Raw genomic sequence first — 21,161 nt, 5'->3', positions numbered from 1 at the left:
TCTGCTCTTTGCAGGAATTACACAACCCCAGTAGATTTTCTGCTCTGGCAGTGTTTTGAACTGCTTGCTTTTCTCCTGTGAAGATGAGAGAATCCCTTCAGCATTCCTAGGGAGAAATGAATTACTGAAGGGAATAATGTTTCTCACCCACTGTCTCCCACCGGTTCTTCTAGAGGGTTCTCCCACCTGAAAGCTTCATAAATGGCTGGAGAACTAAAATATGAAGTTTGTACCAAGGTTCAAAATGAAGGTCAAGAACAGCTGTTGGTAAAGAAAAGAGGTCACAGCCCAAAGGGCACCAGGGGGCATGAATGTTTTAATCTCTGGCCTCTACTGAGATGTTGGCAGTACTAAAAGCATGGAAACTACTGCTCAGATCCTTGCTGTACGCCCACATCCACGTCTGTCACATGGAAAACTTCCTTTTTTAATGTACATGGCTGGTAACTCTCAGGTAACTACATGAAGGAAGCGAGGAAAACAATCCCCCTTACACTTTCTATTAGAATGATTGATGCAGCTTGGAGAAATTACATCGGGAAGGGAGCAGCAGAAGCTGAGCAGCCCCTGAAAAACTTCCAGTGAGTTTTTGCATTTGATTGCAACCACGGTGTGACCTTTTGGCTACCAAAGAAAGGTTTTGTGACCCTGCCCAGCTTAGTGTGAGCACTGAGCTTCCCTGAGGTGGGTGAGGTGGCAAGGGATCCAAAACATACCAGTGTCCCCCTCCTGTTGCTAACTCCCATTGTGGGGAGCAAGCCCAGGTCCACCTCAGTTCATCCCAGGGATAGAGGTGCTGGAGGACGTGGAGCAGAGCAGTAATGTTCACTCACTGCTGCTTCAGTGCAGCAATGCAAAAACAGGCTCCTGGAGCCACCCTGGCAACCCTTCCCAGTGCTGTGGTGTGCCCTGGGCAATCCCAACCTGTACCTTCACTGTGTCCCCTGGAGAATTCCCAACCTGCATCTTCACTTTATCCCCTGGAGAATTCCCAACTTCTACCTTCACTTTATCCCCTGGAGAATTCCCAACCTGCATCTTCACTTTGTTGTCTGGAAGCTGTCGAGTCAGACCAGAGAAGGAGCCCAGTGCAGTTTTACATATCAAGTTTTCAACATCAAGTTTTCAACATCAAGTTAGTATCAAAAGTATGCCTTTATAGGTGGAATCTGCTCGAATTCAAAATGGGGTCTGAAATCTTTGCTGATTCCTGTTATTCCTAGTGCTGTCACAAAGCAGAGGTTCCAGAGGCCAGTCCTGTTTCACTGGACCTGCTGTAAATGTGGAGTTTGTGTGATGAGCCCAGAGGATGGAGTCAGACATCATGGCCTGAGTCTGTAAGAAACTTAATAGCACAATTAAGAATTAAATAATCAGTACTCATACAAGAAGTAAACACAGTGTGCCACTTTGCGGGGTGAATTTATGGGTCCTGTCTGTACAAATAAGAGTATAAATGCAGTCAATTACTGATATACTGGGAATCTGCAAACTAGTGTCATAATATACACAGTTTTTCAGCTCCTGGAAATTGGCTTCAACCTCCTGCACGCTGGAACTCCATTGAATTTGAGTAATTTTGGTCAATGCAACTAATCAAGTTTACTTCAGCCCAGGACTTAATCCACAATAAAGACTGGATTTAAAGCAAAGGCTTTCTCGAAGTGAAGTTCTTGTAGAGAGTTTGAGGTGATCAAAATTTTCCCTTGCCTGCTTTTTGGTTCCTTAATCCCCAATTAATTTTTAGATCTAAACACACATGCGACTCTTCCAAAGGACTTTCAAAGGATGCTCTGAGTCACTCCAATCAGTTCTGAAGCACAAAATACCCCTCGGTTGACATTCTGAGATCATGAGCTGTGGTTATGTGTATTTCACTGTTCACATGGTAACAGAATCAAAAGAAAATCATAATGAAATACAATGGTTGGATTCAGAAATAGGTTACAAAAACATTCTTTTGAGCAGTCCTAACAATGGAGAAGAGATGAATTTACATTGGGCCAAATTTGTCGTTGCTGCAGTGCCAATTAACTCTCTGAAGTTGCGCCTTGGAATAACTCAATAATTAGGTAAAATTCTTTCAGAGAGACTTGTGCCACCCCCACCCTCCTTCCAGTGCTAACCTGAAATTATTTGGCTAGAGAAAAATGAGGAGCTGGTATTTGCATTAACTCTTTGCATGCCTTCAGTTTCAAAATCATTAAATATTTAGTGTAAATTTGCATTAGCAACTGATATTGAAGCTAAGATTTATCAGAAAAGATGAGCCTCTGATGGTTTAAAACAGAAACAGCTTCTGTTAAGGATGAGAAGAAAGGGATGAAAATGACTTAATTCTGTAGCTCTAAGCTGTCCTTTGTCTTAAAAGGTAAGAAAAGAATTACCATGGAAACGTGCTCACTTCTTCTCATAGAAAAAAAAGAGTTTGACTTAATTACTATGAAGCTGTACTATCTTATCTTAAAATAATATTCCAGGTCTTCTTCCCAAGCAGTGTATTTATACGTGTCAGAAAGAACCGAGGAAAATGCTATCAGAAGGGAAATAAGCATTTGTCTGTGTTTAAATCATAGCTCTCACTCTGTAGCAAACATTTTTATTGCTATTGTGAAATTCACACCTCTCAGGAGGAAACCTTCTTATAGAATCGGCTGCTTTCTCCCAGCTCCTATACGTGTATGTAAGCAAGTGTAGCAAATCTCTTTTAACTGGCAACAATAAAGAACAGTAATTGCAGGCTTTAATTTAAAATTACAAGAATGTTCCTTCCCTTTCTAGAGGGAAACCTCTTCTGTGGGCCCCTTTCCAGAAGCGAATGCCTCATTGTCAGGGGAGAAGAGCGTGGTGGTGTTGGGATTTCTGGAGAGCGTGGCGGTGGGGCAGGGCAGAGCTCTGAGAGCTCTTCTCCCCGCTCTCTCCTCCTTCTTGTCCTCTCTGCTGGGCCCAGCTCAGCTGCTGGGAAACACTGGGAATTTATACTGGAGGCCGGCTTGGAGCTGGGTTTGCTGCCAGAGCTGTGTCATGCCTTGAGTCACGCTGGCTCCCGCAGCTCCCCATCCTCGCCTCCCTCCAGCCTGACCTCAGTCTGGGCTGGAATCACACCCTGCAGCTGGCAGAAGGCACAGATCCCTCCTGAGACAGCCCAGACAGCAGGACAGGGCCCTGCCCCTCACAGCAGAGCTCATCCCAAAGCCTGGCAGCCCCAAAAGTGACCCAGGGAAACTCTGCCAGCCAAAACCCACGCCTGGAGTGTGAAACCTCTCGCATCCCACACCCACAGCTCCCCGTGTGTCTCACAGTGCTGCTCAGGCTTTTTTGGTGGTGGAGCTTCAAAATGTCTCTTCGAGGAGCTGGCCCCAGGGAGAGCGGAGCCTGCATGAGCGAGTGATGTAGGGACAGGTTGTATCATTATTTATCTCTGAAATAATCCTTGTTTTTCACATCACATCTGTGAGGCTTCCAGTCTTCTTCTGCAGAGAGACTGCCAAGAATTTTATCTGTGGGAGTTTGCAGCTCCCCAGAAAAAAGGCAAACAGAGAACTTTCAGTCTGAAGTAATTTAATTTAGTGGAAGAAAAGCATTAAAAAACAACAAAAACAAAGTTTCCATGAAAGGCCACAGGAAATACTTTTCCTGAAGTTTTCTGCAGTAATTGTAGAATTGATTGGTTGATATCTTTGCACCCCTGGAAACGTGTGAGATTTAATTGTTTCGAGGCAATTGTTTTTAGAACAACACACATTTATGGCAAGCATAGACATGTTCAGCCGCATTGGGATAAGTTAAGTCCTGTTTCCATCTACTTTTTTTGTGCCTTTGTATTGTAACAGCAATCTAAGAAGTTTCTCAGAATAAACTGGAATCTACCAACATGCTTAACATGTACACAATAAAATTCATGTAGTATGGGTTCGAATGCAAAGCACCAAAAAATGAATGTGCCACACATGGAATGTGCTCCCCTGTGTCATTATCTTTATGTGCCAGGAATGTTGATACAGCCCCTTTTACATCTGGGCATCAAAGCTTTAGAAGCTTCAACTTTCAACATTTTATTTCAGCTGGTTTTAATAATGCTCCTAACATTCAATGATCAGCTCCAACTTTACTGAGGAAAAACTGTATTTTCTGGTATCTGCTAAGCTGTGTGTCATGAGTTTCTGTAATAACTACCAGGGATTAGGTTAATAGCATTACAGCTGGAAGTGTTACTTGTGGCTTTGTGAGAGACCTGTTTACAATTTGCAAGGTTGGAGTGATTAGCAGTGCAGATGCAGGCTCTGCTGGTTACAAAAGCTTCTGTTGGCTGGAAAGAATAGTGGATTCGTATTTATGGAAGGAAAATACAGTATTTTACAGTAAGAAAGTGTTGCTGGGTGTGGAGAATCTTGGCCTCGTTAGGGAGCTATTCAGAGATAGAACAGACCCTTAAATAGATGAAAATAGCCACTGATGACACGCTGCCAGGATTTCCCCCCTTTCCCTGGGATAGCAGCGTACATTCCAGATATCATGGGATGAACTGGCTCTGAAGGCACCTGAGTGAGAGGCAAATCCCTGAAACCCCTAAAAAGGTGAGGGGGAGTCAGGAGCTCACTTGTGTGGCAGAATTTCCTCATTGTGAAGCACGGCTGAGAGCCTGGCAGTCACTGCAGAGTTTGGGGAGGGTTTTTTGGGAGAGAAGTTGTGGCCATCCTTCACCCAGCCAGTTCACACAGGAGGAATGTTGTGGTGCCTGATAATGGTGTAGAACCTGCACAGGTAATCTCAATTTCTGCTGAGCCACACGTGCACAAGGCAGACGCTTCTGTTCTGCTCTGGACACCTTCACACCTGCACTGGGATCCCAGCTCCGTAGGGTCTTTCCTCCAGCGACTTGATCAGACACTTCTTTCATGAGAAATGGGGCTTCAGACATTAGTGCTGTCAACTAAACTATTAATAGTTATTTATTACTGCTGAAAATTCAGATTTTTCTGATCCAGGACTTTGAATCCAATTAAATTGGAGGTTGGGACCAGGTGATCTTTAGGATTCCTTCTAACCCAATTCATTCCGCGATTCATTCTAAATAAGATGGTTGACAAGCTGATAGTACAAAGGAGTGAATTCTGACAGTTTTTATACTGATCTCCCTAAAGTTGCTGGCACTGGTGTCCATGGCATTGCTGACTGTGCCTAACACCACCAGAGGCCAGCTAATGCTGCCCTTCCCTTCGTGGGCTTTGTCAGCTCTCTCCTCTTTGGTGCTGTGTGTTTTGTGCTCTGAGCGGTTTCCAGAGATCGACATTTTCCCTCAGTGTCTATAAAATGGAGAACTACTGATTCATACTGACTGTTCTTCAAAGCATGGGACGGAGTGATTAGACTCTGACCACAATGGTGAAAAGCCTTGTGTCTCATTTAATTCCCTTTCTGCTGCATTTTTCTTAAAGATATCTTACTAGCTACAGCTTTCTATAGATAAACAGGCACCGTGCTGGAGAATTTCACACTCAGAATGAAGCCTACAAAATTTGCATTTGTCAAATTTTACAATGAGGTGGAAAAATGTCACTCTTTACCAGGAACAAACTTTGACGCATAATTGCTTGTAAGCAAAGCAGATATCAAATGTGTTTGGTCATGAGTTAAACCCCACTTTGGTTTTGCAGAGTGCAGCCCCTCAGAAATGTTTGTTGGCATTTGCTGGGGGTTTAGTACCATCTGAAAATGTTGATGGTGTGTGATGTGACTAAGAGGATATCAAGGCTCCTGAATCATCCTCACACTGCCTGTCTCCCCCTGGACTTCTGTACCTACCCAGCATTTTAATGTCAGCCTAAAATGTTTCCCAGTCACCAGGGCAGCTGTGGAAATGGTGCTCCCTTCAACCATCCTGCCCTGCGCGATGAACATCTGTGAAACAAATTGGGTCCTTCTGAAGAAGCTTAGTCTAAAGAGTGTCCTAAATTTATCCCCCAAGGTAGTAAAAGGCTGCATTAGTTGGAAATTCAGTCCAGCTCTCCAGGAGGCCTCCTGTCACTGCTGCTGGGAAGCTCCCATGCCAAATGGCAGCCGTGATTAAAGGCATGACAGGCAGTGACCCTGAGTTTGCTCTTGTAGCACAGGACTTTAAAAATGCTTCAGTGAACCTCAGAGGAAAATCAGATCACAGGAGAGGCTCCTGCAAATTTGCCTAGAGGAACTCAGTCGTTTGGCTTTGTTTTGTTTTTAATTCTCTGCAGAATGCTATTTCTTCATGGAAAAAAGAGATAAAGGCAGCATTGTCCCAGGGAAAGGTGGCAGTGGCACAGGAGAGGGCAATGGGGGGATGGAGAGGAATTACAAGTGCTTTCTGTTTGCTTGGATGTGCTGTGAGGGCTGCGTTGCTGATGCTTCTTGTGCCATATGGTGGAACAGCTGATGGTTAAATGCTGATGCTGAAACATGATGCTGACACAGCAGATGCTAAAACGTGATTGTGGCAAAGATGATAGCAAAACACTGAAGGTGAAACACCAGTGCAGAGAACGGTGATGATAAAACAGAAAGTTCTGATGTTTGTCTGCTAGAAATTGTATTTCTGGAGCTGGCAGTAGCTGTAGTAGCCCAGACAGGGTTTGGAAGGCCAGACTGGAGATATGTGGGGAACCAGGAGAGTTCTCAGCTGTTTGTTAGTGGGAGAGAACGAGGCAAATGTCTCGCTCTTTGCTCTACAGCAGAGGACACAACTCCTTTAGGAAGAAGCAAATCCACTGTGAAATGCAGTTTCCATCTCTCCCAGTCCACCCAGCAGAGCCTGGGATCAGCTCCATGCTGTTCTCACAGGCACAAGAGGGGCTGGCTGCAAACCAGCAGGTTTCCAGCTGGTCACAGCGGAATAATGAGGTCATCCAGCAAACACAGGCTGTTTGCTTGCTTGTCTCCCTTAGCATTTATGTATTTTTTATGGTCCTAAACACCGAGAACAAGAGTTTTAAACATTTAGTTGCAACAAAATGTGGTCCGGTGCTTTTTTTTTTTTTTTTTTTTTTCCTTTAAGAAGGAAAAGCCATTCTTGCCTGAGTGTGTGCTTGCCTGAGTTTCTGAAAGATGGCTTTGACCTTATTAGCAGATATGCACCGTGATCCTGTGAGGCACAGAAATGGCATTTTGTTTATTAAGTACCCAAGTTGCTCTAGAAAACTGAGGTAATTTAAAAAACTGGAAGAGGGCCAAATAACTTAAGTGGCAATATAAAAGTTACAAGAAGATATATTTTCAGAATTAAATATTCTCCAGTCCGATGGTCCGTGCCCTCAGAAAATCCAGGGTAAATTGATGCCAAGATGCTGCTGAGGAAAAGCTGCTCTTTTTTTTTCCTGCAGACCACATCGTGTTCTGCATCGTAGATGGTTGACAGAACGTAGATTGAATTGCAGAATATAAAAGTCATACCATGAAAACGCTCTGTAATTATTTCAGTAGGTATTTACTTGTGAAAGGTCTTGCAGAATGCATGGGGAAAAGGGGTGGGGAAAGTTTGACCAGCAGCATGTGCTTATTTGGAGAGGCATGGTCATCACCTCCCACAAACACTGAGGATGTTCAGCCTGTGAAATTGGATTAAAAGCCTCCAAATTGTAGTTTCCTTTGAGGTTCCCCGTGTGTGTTTTGCTGGTTTGTTTGCAGCTCGCCGTGTCCTCTGGAAGGGTGTGGGCTGGCTGCAGGGACAGGGACTTGTCTCTGTCTGTAGAACCATCTGCTGCAGGCTGCTCAGACAAGCTGGAGGAGCACAGGAGGCCTGGGGGATGCTCCTGCAGCACACAGGGCACAGGGACAAGGGGAGAGATGTTACAAATGAATTTATCTCTGCGATTTCAGGTGTACGGTTTGGGTTCAGGTGTTTTCATTCAGGGTGTACAGTTTGGGTTGGGGGTTTCTTACTCTGGTCGTGCTGTCTGGGGAGGAGCAAGGTGTATGGGCATCTGAGGGGCGATGGGGAGAACAGAGGGAAAGGGGCACCCTGAGGGCTCCTCCTGATGGACAGATTTGGTGGCCAATCATCTCCTGAGTCCGGGCTATGGTAACAACGAATCACACAATGCCCCGTGAGGCAGGAGGCGGACCCCGGACATGAGCCAATCCAGAGCCTGGAAGCGGGAAAAATTGGCCAATGGACAGTAACCTCCAAGGGGGAACCAATGGGAAGGAAGAATGGCAATATAAAAGGAGGTGCTGAGGGGAATCGTGGTCCCCTGTCCAGCTGACTGTGGTACGGGGTGTGCCTCTGCCTCAGCAAGGATAAGAAGGACTACTCCCCTCTCCTAGCTCCCCGGATTTTTCTGTAATTGGCTGCATATTAAAGCAGTTAACCCAGTTCAACGGTGACTGGCCAACGTATTCATTACAGGTACCTGAGGAGAAGAGCAGAGAGAAGCCTTGGCTCAGATGTGGCTGGGAGGGCAGGAATGGTTGGCTGACCCCTGATCCTTGGTGTGGGTTTGTGACACAGCCACTGCTCCTAATGAGCCCGGCTAGCCTAATCTGCACCAACCCTGCTGGGATTGGGGCTGCTCCCAAGCCCTCTGTGTTATAAATTAAGGTGTAGATCTGGAGTTAGAAAAAAAATGGCCAATCGTTTATTGAAAACAAAATGACTGCTGGAGCATCAAAAGAGTCAAGCTAGTCCCGAACCCTTTACAACAACCCAGAGTAACGAATTTAGTCCTATACAGGCTCTCTCCCTTTGGGCAGCAGTATCCCTCAGGGAAAACGCCACTCCTTCAGGCTGTCAGTCCCTTTTATCTCCTCCTTTCTTCCAGTGATTGGTGGATTTTGGATCCTCGAGATGATTGGCTCGTTTTCCAGGGTCCCATTGGTCATTAGCAGGAGCTCCTCTGGACCAATCATTCTTTCCCGCCTTTGGATGATTGGTCCGTTGTATCCACCAATCATGGCCCGGAGTGACGTCCTGATTGGGAGCCTTCTGTGGAGGATGAAAGGTTCTTTCTTTTTTTCTTTCTCTCTGGCATCAGCCCTGTAAACACTCCTGCAACCCTTTACTTATAACTTTTTTACACTTGCAACTGTTCAGAACTGATAGTGACAACCCATACGGAGTTACTAGTCGAAAAGATGCTTACAAGATACACGAACATTTGTGACAAACCTGTACAAAGTTACAACCGGAAATGAAACACAGCTATCCATACTCATAACTAAGGTGTCTAACTTCAAACATTTATGACACTCTGTGGCTCAGGCAGCAATGCAAGGCTATGGTTGCTCTTCTGCAGGGTGGCTGGTGTTATAGTTGAGGAGTGAAGGCAAAGAAAGAAGGAAAGAGGGACTCTTGTGTGCCCTATCCAGAAAAAGTTTATTTGATGACGGAAAGGCAGACACAAGAGCCCCATACAAAGGGGAACGTGGGGGTTTAACTGGGGGAGGTCCAAGGGGTGGGCACTGAACACAAACCAGTCCAGGGAACCACAGGAGGACTCAGTCAGGAGCAGACAAATAAGAAATCCAACCATGGGGAAAGGCAGGAGGTACATTCTTACATGGCCAATGGCTTATTGAGTGGAAGAGAATTTTCTAGAGGGAAGGGACAGGTTCAGGGAGGATTGGCAGCTGGGTAGGTGTTGCTTAGGGAAGGGTCCAGAACAAGGGGCTGGGACATAAATGACTGAAATGGGAATGAGCAGTTTGGAGAACACCAAGAGGAGGGAGGAGGACACTTGGGAGGCACCAAATAAATAAAGGGGTACTGAGCAGTGAAGAAACTTAAACTGATTAACGCACCAGCACAGGTTTAGGCACCTGAAAGCATCAGGCTGTGTGTGAGCAGGGAGCTGACGAGATCCACGGCCTTTGGAGGACCCTCTTCAGCCCTGGTCCCTCAGACACGCCGTGGCTTTCCCACAGCCCATGGGGACATCTGTCCCCTCCCAGGGGCTCCCTGCCACCTGTGCAGGCTCCTTGTGCCACAGGAAGCCACTGCAGGGTCACCCTGACAAACACAGAGGAGGGAAAGCTGAGCACGAGCTGCTGCCAGACCCTTTGGTTGTGTTTTGTGCAGCACACCTCTGGTTAAATAGCTGCTCCAGCTCAAGGCTGGGGATTCAGAATCCTTCGGAGGTCTTTGTTTTAAGGAACAGGACTCGGCAGTTCTGCCCCAGGCTCTGCCTCACCACACTTTGCCCTGGGAGAGATGTTTCCAGGTGTCCCACTGGAGAGGTGAGCAGCTTAGGCATCCCTTGGCTGGTTGGGAGGAACTGCAGGGAATCAAATGCCAGCTGTGAGTAGGAGTGCAGGTTTTACCTCCCTCCTGAAGTAATGGACTCTATCAAATCATGCCAGCCTTGGAACTGGGTTGATAGAAGCAAGACACAGGATTTGGCCTAGATCTCAACTCTGGACAGATGTGTGGGAAAGAAGAAAACACTTATCTTTCCTCCAGTGAGAAACTTCCATTGTTCCGCACTACAACATGAATGATTAATTAGTTATTTTACAGTAAATTGTAGCATTGAGGTTATTTGGGTGTGCATTCATATCCAGCTCATACCTTTCTTGGTTCTAGGCTTGCAATCTCTTTCCTGGTCCAAACCTTGATTTGGAGTTCCCCTGGGAAGAATCGCAGTGGCTGTTTTTCCTTGCTTAATCAAAGTGACAAAAAAAATAAGATCATTACGGAATATGGTCTAGGGTCTACCAACCCTTCAGTCCAGAAAAGGAGCTCCAGCATCCAGCCAGGTTCTGGCAGTGAGTCAGAAGTCTCCAACACAGAGCCTGGGGAAAGGAACATAATGGTTATCCCTGGGAAAGTTCATTCCAGCATGAAAGCTTATGGTTATCAGCTCCAGAAATGTTTTTGAAAAGTAATTTGCACCCCAGTGGTTTGGGAAGAGGTTCAGTGTTTGGTACCTAATAAAGATAGCTGGCATGGAAGGGATGTTATTTTAATTATAACATGGTGATGACATTTTCAGGAAGGGATCCCACAGAGTTCTGACTGCAGACATTTCCATACTCACAGCACTTAAACAGCTGCCAAAGGGTTTTCATTAATAGGTTTTTTTGGATACAGTATAGACAGGCTTATGCTGTGCTATCACTGCTCCACAGCCCTTCTTCCACTTCCTTGGCTTCCTTGGAAAGATGAGCCAAAGAGATCTGGCCAGAATCTCAGAATTGAAGGCAGGGGAGCAGTGGGTGAGAGGCAGCAGCCTCACTTCAGCTCTGCACAGAGAGAGGGTGAGAGCCACAGCCCCGAGATCAGCAGCCCCTGAAATGCCCTCCATGCTCAGAGCATTTCTGGGACAGCCTCGGGGGCTGATCCAGCAGAGCTGGAGCTGTGCTGGGAGCCCTGGAGGCTGAGAGTTTCAGGCTTTCTGAGCTGAGGGGTGCTGACCCTCGGGCAGGCACCACAATTGACCTGAAGCCTTGGAACAGGCTCCCAAAATTGTGTGATGGCACTGGGGCTGTGGGTGTGGAGTTGGAGTGGTGTTATGTGACCTCACAGGGTGGAAACTTAGGTTTGGAGTTTTGGTAAATAGTGATGTGTGAGCCAAGATAGAGGATTTAGGGTGTTGTCTGAGTTCTTCTTCTTCACCACCTTCTTCCTTCTTCTTCACCACCTTCTTCCTTCTTCACGGATCTGGGTGGTTTTTTCTAACTGGGTGAAGGATTTCTGCATTGCAGACCTCAAATGGTCACTAATGGGTCACAAACATAAATAATGTAGGTGTCAATTTGGCATTGGGTAATTGTGTCTTAAATAGCCTCGGTGAAAGTTAGAGAGTCTCCATTTTGTCTCATTTTATTTCACTGGCAAGTTGGAGCTCAGGCTTTGTGAGACTGTAAATACTGTAACTGGATAAGATACAATAAACACCCAGGACCGAACTCAACTCCACACTTCCCGTGTCTTTCATCCTGAATTTGGCGGAGATAAAGCAGGCAGGACTGTAACACTGTGCTGGGGAACTCCAGCCCCTCTTTGAATGACATCTCTCTGACTGCCCACTGTTTTTGGAAACCACACTGTTTGTGGCTTGCTGCTGTTTGCTGTGCTGGGGTGACTCACTGCCAGTGACCTTGGTGGCACTGGGGACAGCTGAGGGTCTTGCTCCAGGCCAGGAGCTGGGACCCCTCATCCCTGCCCCGGGGGATGCATCCAAGGGATGTGCTGTGATAGAATCCTGCACGTGGCCAGAACGGAATAAACTATGTGAAGATTTATCGAGTCTTTGAGGGTCTCCTGCACTTCTCAGAATGGATTAATAATAGCAAGACGACTTCTCTGGACATGCTTGGTAAAATAAAAGGTTTTAATAGTGACAAAAACAATAAACGTCATACAACAAAGACAGGTAAGTCGAACACAGTGCAAAGAAGACTCACACTGATAAAGGCACTCCCAAAAAGCAACCAGTGTCTTTTGTGCAGTCCCTTTTGTCCCTGATGGTCCAGGTGGGCTCCCAATGAAATTGTCACCAGGCTGTGAGGGTCACTTCCAAAGCCCAGTCAGTGCCCTGGGCTGGCTCTGGGCCAGGTACAATGAGAAGGTTGTGGAAAGTTCTTCTGTAACTTCCTTACATGTTCCAAGGTAAGCTGAAACTTTTTTCCTTGTATAGAAGCACCTGCTCAGGTGTGGGGGTGCATTCCTACACTGCTGGGCTGGGATTCTGGATCTCTTAGAACTCTTAAATCTGTTTAAAACCCTTAAAACTCTTTAAAACTCTCGTTCTTGATGTTTAGAACGATAAAAATACATAAATGCTAAGGGAGACAAGCCAGCAAACAGACTGTGTGTGCTGGATGAGCTCATTATTCCGCTGTGACCAGCTGGAATTCTGGAAATCTGGAGTCACACCAGCGCAAGGGGAGGACCAGGCCCAGCCATTCCACCTTGCACATCCACTTCTCCTGAATTCCTTATCGTGCTTCCTCAGCACAGCCTGGGTGAGGGAAGATTCAGGGAGGACCTGGGGCCTGTCAGAGCCCCCAGCGATTCCCAGCTCAGCTCAGCTGCTCGCCCACATTGCCCAGAAGCTTTGGCAAAAACATTTCCACCCCAATCAGATTGTAGGGCTCTTCTTCTTTGCGTGCCAGAGTCTCTAGCCAACAAATCTTTAGGCAAAAAAAAAAAAAAAAAAAAAAAAAAAACTCTGAAAATAACTCTGTGTAAATCGTCATCAATTTTTTTATTATTCATTAAAATAACATTAATCATAAACCTCTTTGGTATTCATGTGGATGTAATATGTAGTTCCAAAGGAATTATGGATTAAAGGGGACTTAAGCTCAGAACACTCAGTTCTCTATGAACATGCTGTGTTCATTATGTTAGATTTAGTGTGAACTATTTTCTTCAGTATTATTAGAAGGGAGTAATGGTTGAGTTTTGCATTTATTTGAAAGTGATTAAAGCAAAATTTTCACCTTGAATAAAACAGCAGCAACATATTAACAATTTTTATCATGCCCACAAAAGAAATCTCTTCTCAAAAGATTGGAAATAATCCTCTGAAATCTACCTGCAGCTGATTATATTAACCCATGCGAAATACACATTTCCACCTCCGTGGATTTTTATTTTTTTTCTTAAACTTTACACTGTTGGGGTTGTTAATATCTCTGCTACTCACATGCACCTAGGGGTAATGTTAGGATCACTGCACATTCACTCTTCTGTTTCTGACTTCTGAAGGCCCTACATTAATATTCTAAGACTCATTAGTGATGTAAAAACTAACTGGTTTATTGAACATTGCATGTCTGGCCTCATGTCTGCATAGTACTAATTAAAAATCATGAACTTCTTTACCAGCAGGAAGCTTTGTAAAACGTGGTGTGGATTTTTGGAGGATTTAATCCCGTTTCTGTGTCTATAAACCAGAGGGCATTTTCCAGACACTCCTGCGAGTTTCAAGGTATTATTTACAGAAATAATTCCACGATGAGTATGCTGGGGTGGATTGTGCCCCAGCTCCCATTTTTCACCCCAGTACAAGACAAATTAGCTCGAGGCACAAGAGGTCTGATGATGGGAAATGAGTTCTGCCCAGGAACTGTGAAGGTATGGATCACAGCAGACCTTGCCCCTGAGCCTGCCTCTCAGTTGGTATCATTTACTTTCCAAAACATTCACCTCACCTGAAGGACAGAAAGTCCCCCAGATGCCTGGAGGTCAGCTCGTATTTCAGCTCCAGCCTTTCCTGTTGGGGTGGAGATTTACACTGGGGCCTCTGTGAGACAGCATATAGGACCATATTTTATCAGGCAGTGGATGCCTTTTCATTTGGTATTAGCCAAGTGTGTGTAATCCTAATTAAGAAATAAGTTAATCCTAATGTCAACTGGCATAAATCCTGTGAGGAGGAGTGTTTGCATTTACCAAGGGCTGCAATGTATTTGCTCGACTTTGGTCACCGTGTCGTCCTTGTTCCTGTACAGCCTAATCTGAGGTCAGGAGAATCATCAAATCAGAGAATGGTTTGGGATGGAGGGCTCTTTAAAAGTCACCTAGCCCAGCTTTCACTAGTCCAGGTTGTTCCAAGCTCCATCCAACCTCCTGGCCTTGAACACCTCGGAGAGTTGGTCCCGCTGTCCTTGTGAACGCTCAGCTTGTTTGCAGGAGTGTCACAAAATGTCCTGTGACTGCCTGGACACAGCTTAGACCCCCTCACCTGCCCTCGTCATCCACATTGAAACTTTCTGTGAGTTCTGGTACCTCTTGAGGGGCTTTTTTTATACTTTCCTGAAAGCTGAAGTGACAGAACTTCCAACCACTACTCCTCTGACTAGATGTTTGAATTGCCACAGCTGTGTCTGTGTGGATCAACTTAGCTTCACACCATTGTTCAGAAATGAGGAGAAATTACCAAAGGGCATAATTAACCCAAATTAAATGCCAAATGATCCCTTCACCCTGCTTCTGAGCCTCGGTCTGGGCTGAGGGAATCCCCTCCCAGCTTGGCTTTCTCCATGACAAGCCCCTTCCCCACAGCCTGGCCTGCTCTGTGCTGCTCCCAATATGATTGCAGCCCAGATCCCCACAGAGAGGTTCTTTGAAACACTAAACAGGTGCAGCTGAGGTGCCAGTCCCACCTGTGTATCCCTGACCTCAGCTAGAAACCTGACATGTGCCTTTTTCCATCCCCTGTCTTCCTTTGCAGACGTGCCCAGAGGAGAACTGTACATTTTCTCAGAGAGATTTTGGATTTATTGGTTAAGACACGGTTTTCTTGAGGACAAATCCAGGTTTCAAGTCATGATCCACTCCCTGTGTTACTGGGTGAAGTCACCTGGCTTCAGGGGCAGGGAGCTTGTGCTCGGAAGGATGGGATTTCATGGCTGTCTGAGGGTACAGGTGAGAAAAGAGCAGCCCCAGGAATGGCTGGGGACAGGATATAGAGCCAGGGCACCCTTAGGAGGAAAACTAGGGGGGGAAAAATCCCTTTAAAAATCACTTTCCCTGTCCCTTCATAGCACATCGAAGTCTGGGTTCTGTAAATATGCTTTTATGTAGAATAAAGATGGCTGTGTAAGGAAAGCTACAGCATTAAATACCTTCAAATAGTGCCTTCTAAATTCTGCAGGGAACTTTTATCTGCAGGAGTCACAGCTCTCCTGCTAGAAATCAAGCCCTTTATCTCCTTTTGTATGAAGAGTGGTGCAGGGGGGAGAGCAGAGTTTCTGCTGGCTTGGGTAGCATGCATCATTGTGCTTCTGAACCTCTCTGCTATTAATAATGAATTGGTCCTCACAGCACAAATACAAGGCAAGGTGGTTAGTAGTGCCATTTTTGGTCTGAAAAATAAAAAATGGAAGAACTGAGAGAGGAAGAGATCTGGTCAGGAACTGCACCAGAAATTGGAAACTGAATGAAAGTTTCTCATTGGTGTTATGCTGATCCCCTAGCCAGTTTAAAAACTTCACATTTCTTTTATTACTAGGTTGCCCTGAAGAGTTTTTCTTCTTGTCCTATTTCTTTCCTCTTTCTTTTCCTCCTGTCAGTGGAGCACAGAGATCCATGTAGGCACAGTTCCGTGTTCCACCAAGAACACTGCAGGGCCTCAGGACACACTGTGTTTGCAACATGTGATGCCATTTTGCAAGACAAAAGTCGTATTTGCTGTTACTGAAAATAGTAAGAAAAAGCACAGTGCCACGTATTGGATCAGTCCACGTTGCTGGAACGTGTCTGTCTGTCCTCCTCTCCTCACATCTGGCTGCTCTTTTGTTCCTGGTGTTTCCTTCTTCCCTTTGCATCAGACGCTGCTCAGAAACTACTTGCTGTTTGTGCACAAGAGGGAGAAAATATGAAAAGGAGTGAGGTTTTCCGCTGCAGGTTTTTGAGGAGTGTGGAAAGCTGCCAAAGGGAGCAGCCACACGCCCAGGGAGTGGCGTGGCTGGTGCTGATGCTGATTAAGCCACCAGGTAAACTGAAGGATAATTCTAACTTTCTTTTCCCAAGGGGGTAAGAAGATTGGCAACATTAAATTTCAGCTGAATTAGCTCTTTTGATAACAGTACAGGAGAGAATCTTGAAGCAATCATGAAATCAGAGCAGCTAATGCTGCTTGGCTGTTCTGTAGTCTGTTCACAGACCCAGGAGCCCCGTTGCCCTGCTCCGAGAGGGATCCTCAGGCTCTGTCTTCTGCTGCAGGCTTTTAATCATGTGTTTCCACCACTTGCTCATGTATATGGTAGGTGGGGAGGCAGAAGTGCCCACACAGCTTTGATACTCAGCCAGGATATGTTCAGAGTCATGTTCTGCAGTGTCCTGAGCAGAGCAGCTGAAGCAGGAGATGTGAGCTGTCTGTACCTTCACTGAAGTGCACCCCAATTTATGCCCCGAGGAGCTTTTCTGGCAGGTTCGGGATGGGGTTTCCCTTGAAGTAACACAAAAGGCTCCCATGCCCACTAGTTCCTGTGCACAGCCCTCTGCTTCCCTCCCAACGCCGGCGCCTTTCAAGTGCTCCTCTCCATCACTGGGAGCAGATGTGCTCAACACCAAAGGGAGCAGCTCTCCTTTCAGGCTCTAACCAGGGTGCAGTACCAGCGCTCTGATTATCAGGAGAGGGAAAAAAAATCACACCCAGGGAGTGAGAAGGCTGTTAGAGCCAGAGCATCCCAGCGCGCCAAGAAAAAAAGCATCCCCGGTGAAGGATTTTTTTACTGGGCACGGTGGGTATTTGCTGTAGGGAAGAGTAAATCTTGGGAGTAATTGGGCTGTGAGAGGGAGGAGGGGAAGAGCAGTGCTCCAGCCCCTGGCTCCCACTCAGGGCTGGGGCTCTGCAGCCCCTCTGCAGCTCCCGAGCTCCGTGGCACAAAGGGGTGCCCAGTGCCTTCCAGGGAAAGGTCGGTAATGAATAAACATCTTCATTTGAAATCACTGTAGGCTTCTGGTTTTGCATTTCATTCCCAAACGCAGTTATCCAATTTTCAGTTTAGGCCCTCTGAAGTGTAGAAAAATGGAAGTGTGCTGCAGAAGAGGGGGAGGAAAAAAAACTTTAGGAATTGCTAAAATGATGCACAAAGAGAGAGAGAAAATGACCTTTGGTTGGGCATCCAACAGCGCAAAGAAATTCTAAAGTAGTTTACTTTGAAGTACATTTCAGTCAGAGGGATTTTCTAGCAGTAAAATCAGGCACTTAGCAGGGATTGCATATAATTTCCACTCTTTGCCAGTATAAAGCTTCAAACAAAATGATTTTTTTTCCATTCAACGCCAGTAACTAAAGCCCTTGGTCATTTATAATGACTCATTCTTCACCTGTGCCATTTGAACCACATTTGTCATCTGTTACTAGCCTTTAAAAGAACTTAACCTGACTCTTCTTTTTGCCTTGTCTTTCAGTTTCTGAGTAATTTTCTCTACAAATGACACATTTTAGAACTTGACATTTACATAGGACACTGATGTTAGGAGCGCTTTTAGTTTGCATTTGTCTTAATTTCAGGTGTTACTGTAACACACTATTGTATTTTATCACATTGTTCAGTCCTCTCCTCCCACAGGAATGTGAGGTCAGCAGTGGCAGGGGTTTGGGAGTGGGGAGGGGGTGGATATGGTAACTCCAACACGAGAACTGCCATGTACGAGGCGGAATAATTCCCCTAGAAGGCAGCCAACCTGTCAGAAAGGCTCAGGGGACATTTTACCAGAAAATCTGTAGCTGGCATCTGTAAAATGACCTAGTTTAGTGTCCAGCTGTGGCAGCCAGGCAGTGTGCAGTGACCAGTGAGGGGTCCCAGGGTCTGCGTGGACGCAGCAGCAGAGCCTGTGCTGCTCCCCCTGCTTTGCCTGCATAGGACAGGACACAAAAGCTGCCTCACATCATCTCCTGCGTTATGTTTAGGGCTGCAGACCAGGTGAGGAGCGACGAGCCAGCCCTGCACCTGCCTTCTGCACATCTGTGGGAGCTGGCAACTCAGAAAAGCTCAGCCCTGCAGCTTAATCTGCTCTCGTGTCCTCACAAACAGCCAAATCCTCTGGCCTAGGCACTCGCAAGCCTTTCTGTACAAGAAGAAATACTCCCGGCTAGAAACTTTTCCTGTGATTAACATAAATTCTGTTGGTATTTCCATTGTTGTGCGGTTCAAAACTCCCATTTATTGTGTGGTTCAGCCTGATCAGAGCTTTCTGTTGTGCCAGTTGCACAATCCCATGCTCGGGGTCTTGCAGCAGCCCTGGTACCATAAGTGATGCTAATGAGGGAAACGAGCCCTGCTCCCACCAGCATCACTGCAAATTTGTCACTGACCTCTGTGGCAGTCAGAGCTGGGCCTTTTTCAAAATTCAAAAATAAACCCAAGCTGTAAAAAACAATATTTTCTTAAGGGAGTCATCCTTTTGTGTTTTCTTTCGGTGCCTGAAGTGCCTTTTGTTGAAAGGTTACTAACCTGCAACAGATGAAAGTTAAAAGAACACGGTTAGAAGGCAAAGTAAAAAATGGTTATGAACATACGGTTGGCAAATTTATTTTTAGAAATGAAATACAAAAGTCTTGAGAAAATAGGCAACTGGTGCAAAAGTACCTTAAATTGGAAGAACTTCATAGTCAAATATTTATGGGTCTCTTCGCAGAGTTTGAAAAATTAAATTATTAAAAGCAAATATTGTGGCAAATAGGTTCCCATCAATCTCAATAAAAGTTACATTTCACTATCACTGTCACATTATTACTTTTTTGCTTTCAGTCTTTTAAGATTGAAGAGAACAGTAACAAACTCCAGTAACAAATCAAAGCTTTTCAATGTAATTTACTTGGTGAGTAATTTCTAATTGATTCAGACTGATGGGGCTGCATGGTTTGATGTATTGCCAAAGTGAGAGATACTTTGGACGAAGTGAATTTATAAGCACCTCTCCTCCAAAGAAAAATGGCTGCTATATTTCATTTTGTCACTTTTAGCTGGAGCAATGTTCTTGTATACCTATCCGTGTGGAATTTGAAGGGAAAAGGGGAAAAAAATAAAAGCCAGCGTGTACACCTGAGGGGAAATCCAGCCCTGTCCCAGGGAAGAGCTGGGTCTGGCTCACGGGGAGGAGGACTCCAGGCATGTTCATCCCACAGCTGCAGCCTGGCGTGCGTGTTCCTTCCCTCTCCCTTTTTATTGAAAGTGTGGTTGCTTGGCAACATAATTTAGTCACCTGCAGGTCAGGGTTCAGATCTTGTTAATGTCATTGTGAATTAGGAGGAGGAAATGACTTTGGGGGTTTTACAGCTCTCTCTGTGACATTGCTGTTAACCAAGAGGTTCGTGTCCTGTGGTGGAAAGCCTTTAGTGGCTGCTTGTTTTCTCCATGATTATTTCCAAACGTATTCTGCAGTATTGCTCAAGTGGAGAAAGGAAAAGGGAATATGACAGAAGATATGTAATTTGATATATACATTGTACATGTTAAAGGTCAGAAGCAGTGCTTTGCACCCGATGACAAATTGCTCCATTTCAGGGCAACTTAAGCTCCAGACTTTGGAAAGAATTGCTCCAATGTCTGCCCTGCCCCACAGCACATTTAGGGAGGCTTTCAGGAGAGCAGAAGCAAATTCCCTTGCCACTTTCTTATCCACAGCAGAAATCCCTGAAGGCTGATGCCTCAGGGGAGCAATCTAAAATTAGCAACTACAAAAATTCATCTTGAATTTTCGCTCAGTGCACTCTCAGAAGCCATCCTGCATCTTCCTGCTGCAGCCCGGTGCAATAAAAGCATCAGTTATCCCCTGCACCCTGCTGTGGTCAGCTGCAGAGGTTTACTGAATTTGCCAGGGAGGATCCAAGGCACCTGAGCTGCTGCAGTCCCAAATGCTGGGAGATTTGCAGGGCCACTGAGGCTCGGGGCAGTGTGTGCTCCCACCTTCCCCACTGCGCACCCATCAGATGTGCTCAGCTCACCCTCCAGAGCTGGGGCTGCACTGCCAGCCTGGGCATCTGCAACAGCTCACAAAAACAAATCAGCTCTTTGCATGTTCTGGGTGTGAAGGAAAGGCTTTGCAGTTTTGATAGAAATATTTGTGTAGAGCTGTCAGAAGGGTTTTTCCACTTGGCTGGCCTAACCAGCTGAAAGGAAAGTATGCATACAGCCGTGTGTACATGTACTTATATCTAGCTGTGTGTTCTTATTATTTGGGCTGAAGATCCAAATTTGAACAATTTGGTCCAAAATTAAATATTTCGTTTTATTTTCACTATGATAAACATGTCCTATTACAATTGCAAAATAAGAAGCTTAAAGCACAAGTAGAAGTCTCACTGAAAAATAAAAAGCCATAACTTTTCCATTTGAAAAGAATATAATTAAATATTTTGCACACATTAGAAAAAATCCCTCATTGTTTGAAGCCAAAACAGTTTTATCAAATTCAATCTGAACTCACGGGTGGCTATAAGCTTACTAAAACAGCATTTCTTGGCAGACTTATTATTCACCACTTTTCATAGCCGAGATTTCCATTTGATTTGCTGCTCAGACCTGTCAGCATTTCCCCCCTCAGCGTGGTGTGCTGCCCTGCTGGGGCTTTCACAGCCCCATCCCACACAGCCCCACTGTGTGTGTGTGTGTGTGTGTGTGAGAGGCTGCACTTGTGTCCCCTGCTCACAAACCCTGCTAATCCCAGAGCCATTTGCATGGCTGATTTGTGCTCCGGACTTCATTAATCTTGCTCCGGGGCTCATTATTAT

This window comes from Sylvia atricapilla, chromosome Z, assembly GCF_009819655.1.
Source record: "Sylvia atricapilla isolate bSylAtr1 chromosome Z, bSylAtr1.pri, whole genome shotgun sequence".
NCBI lineage: Eukaryota > Metazoa > Chordata > Aves > Passeriformes > Sylviidae > Sylvia > Sylvia atricapilla.
The sequence above is the reverse complement of the archived record's forward strand: the minus strand, read 5'-3'. Positions refer to the sequence as shown.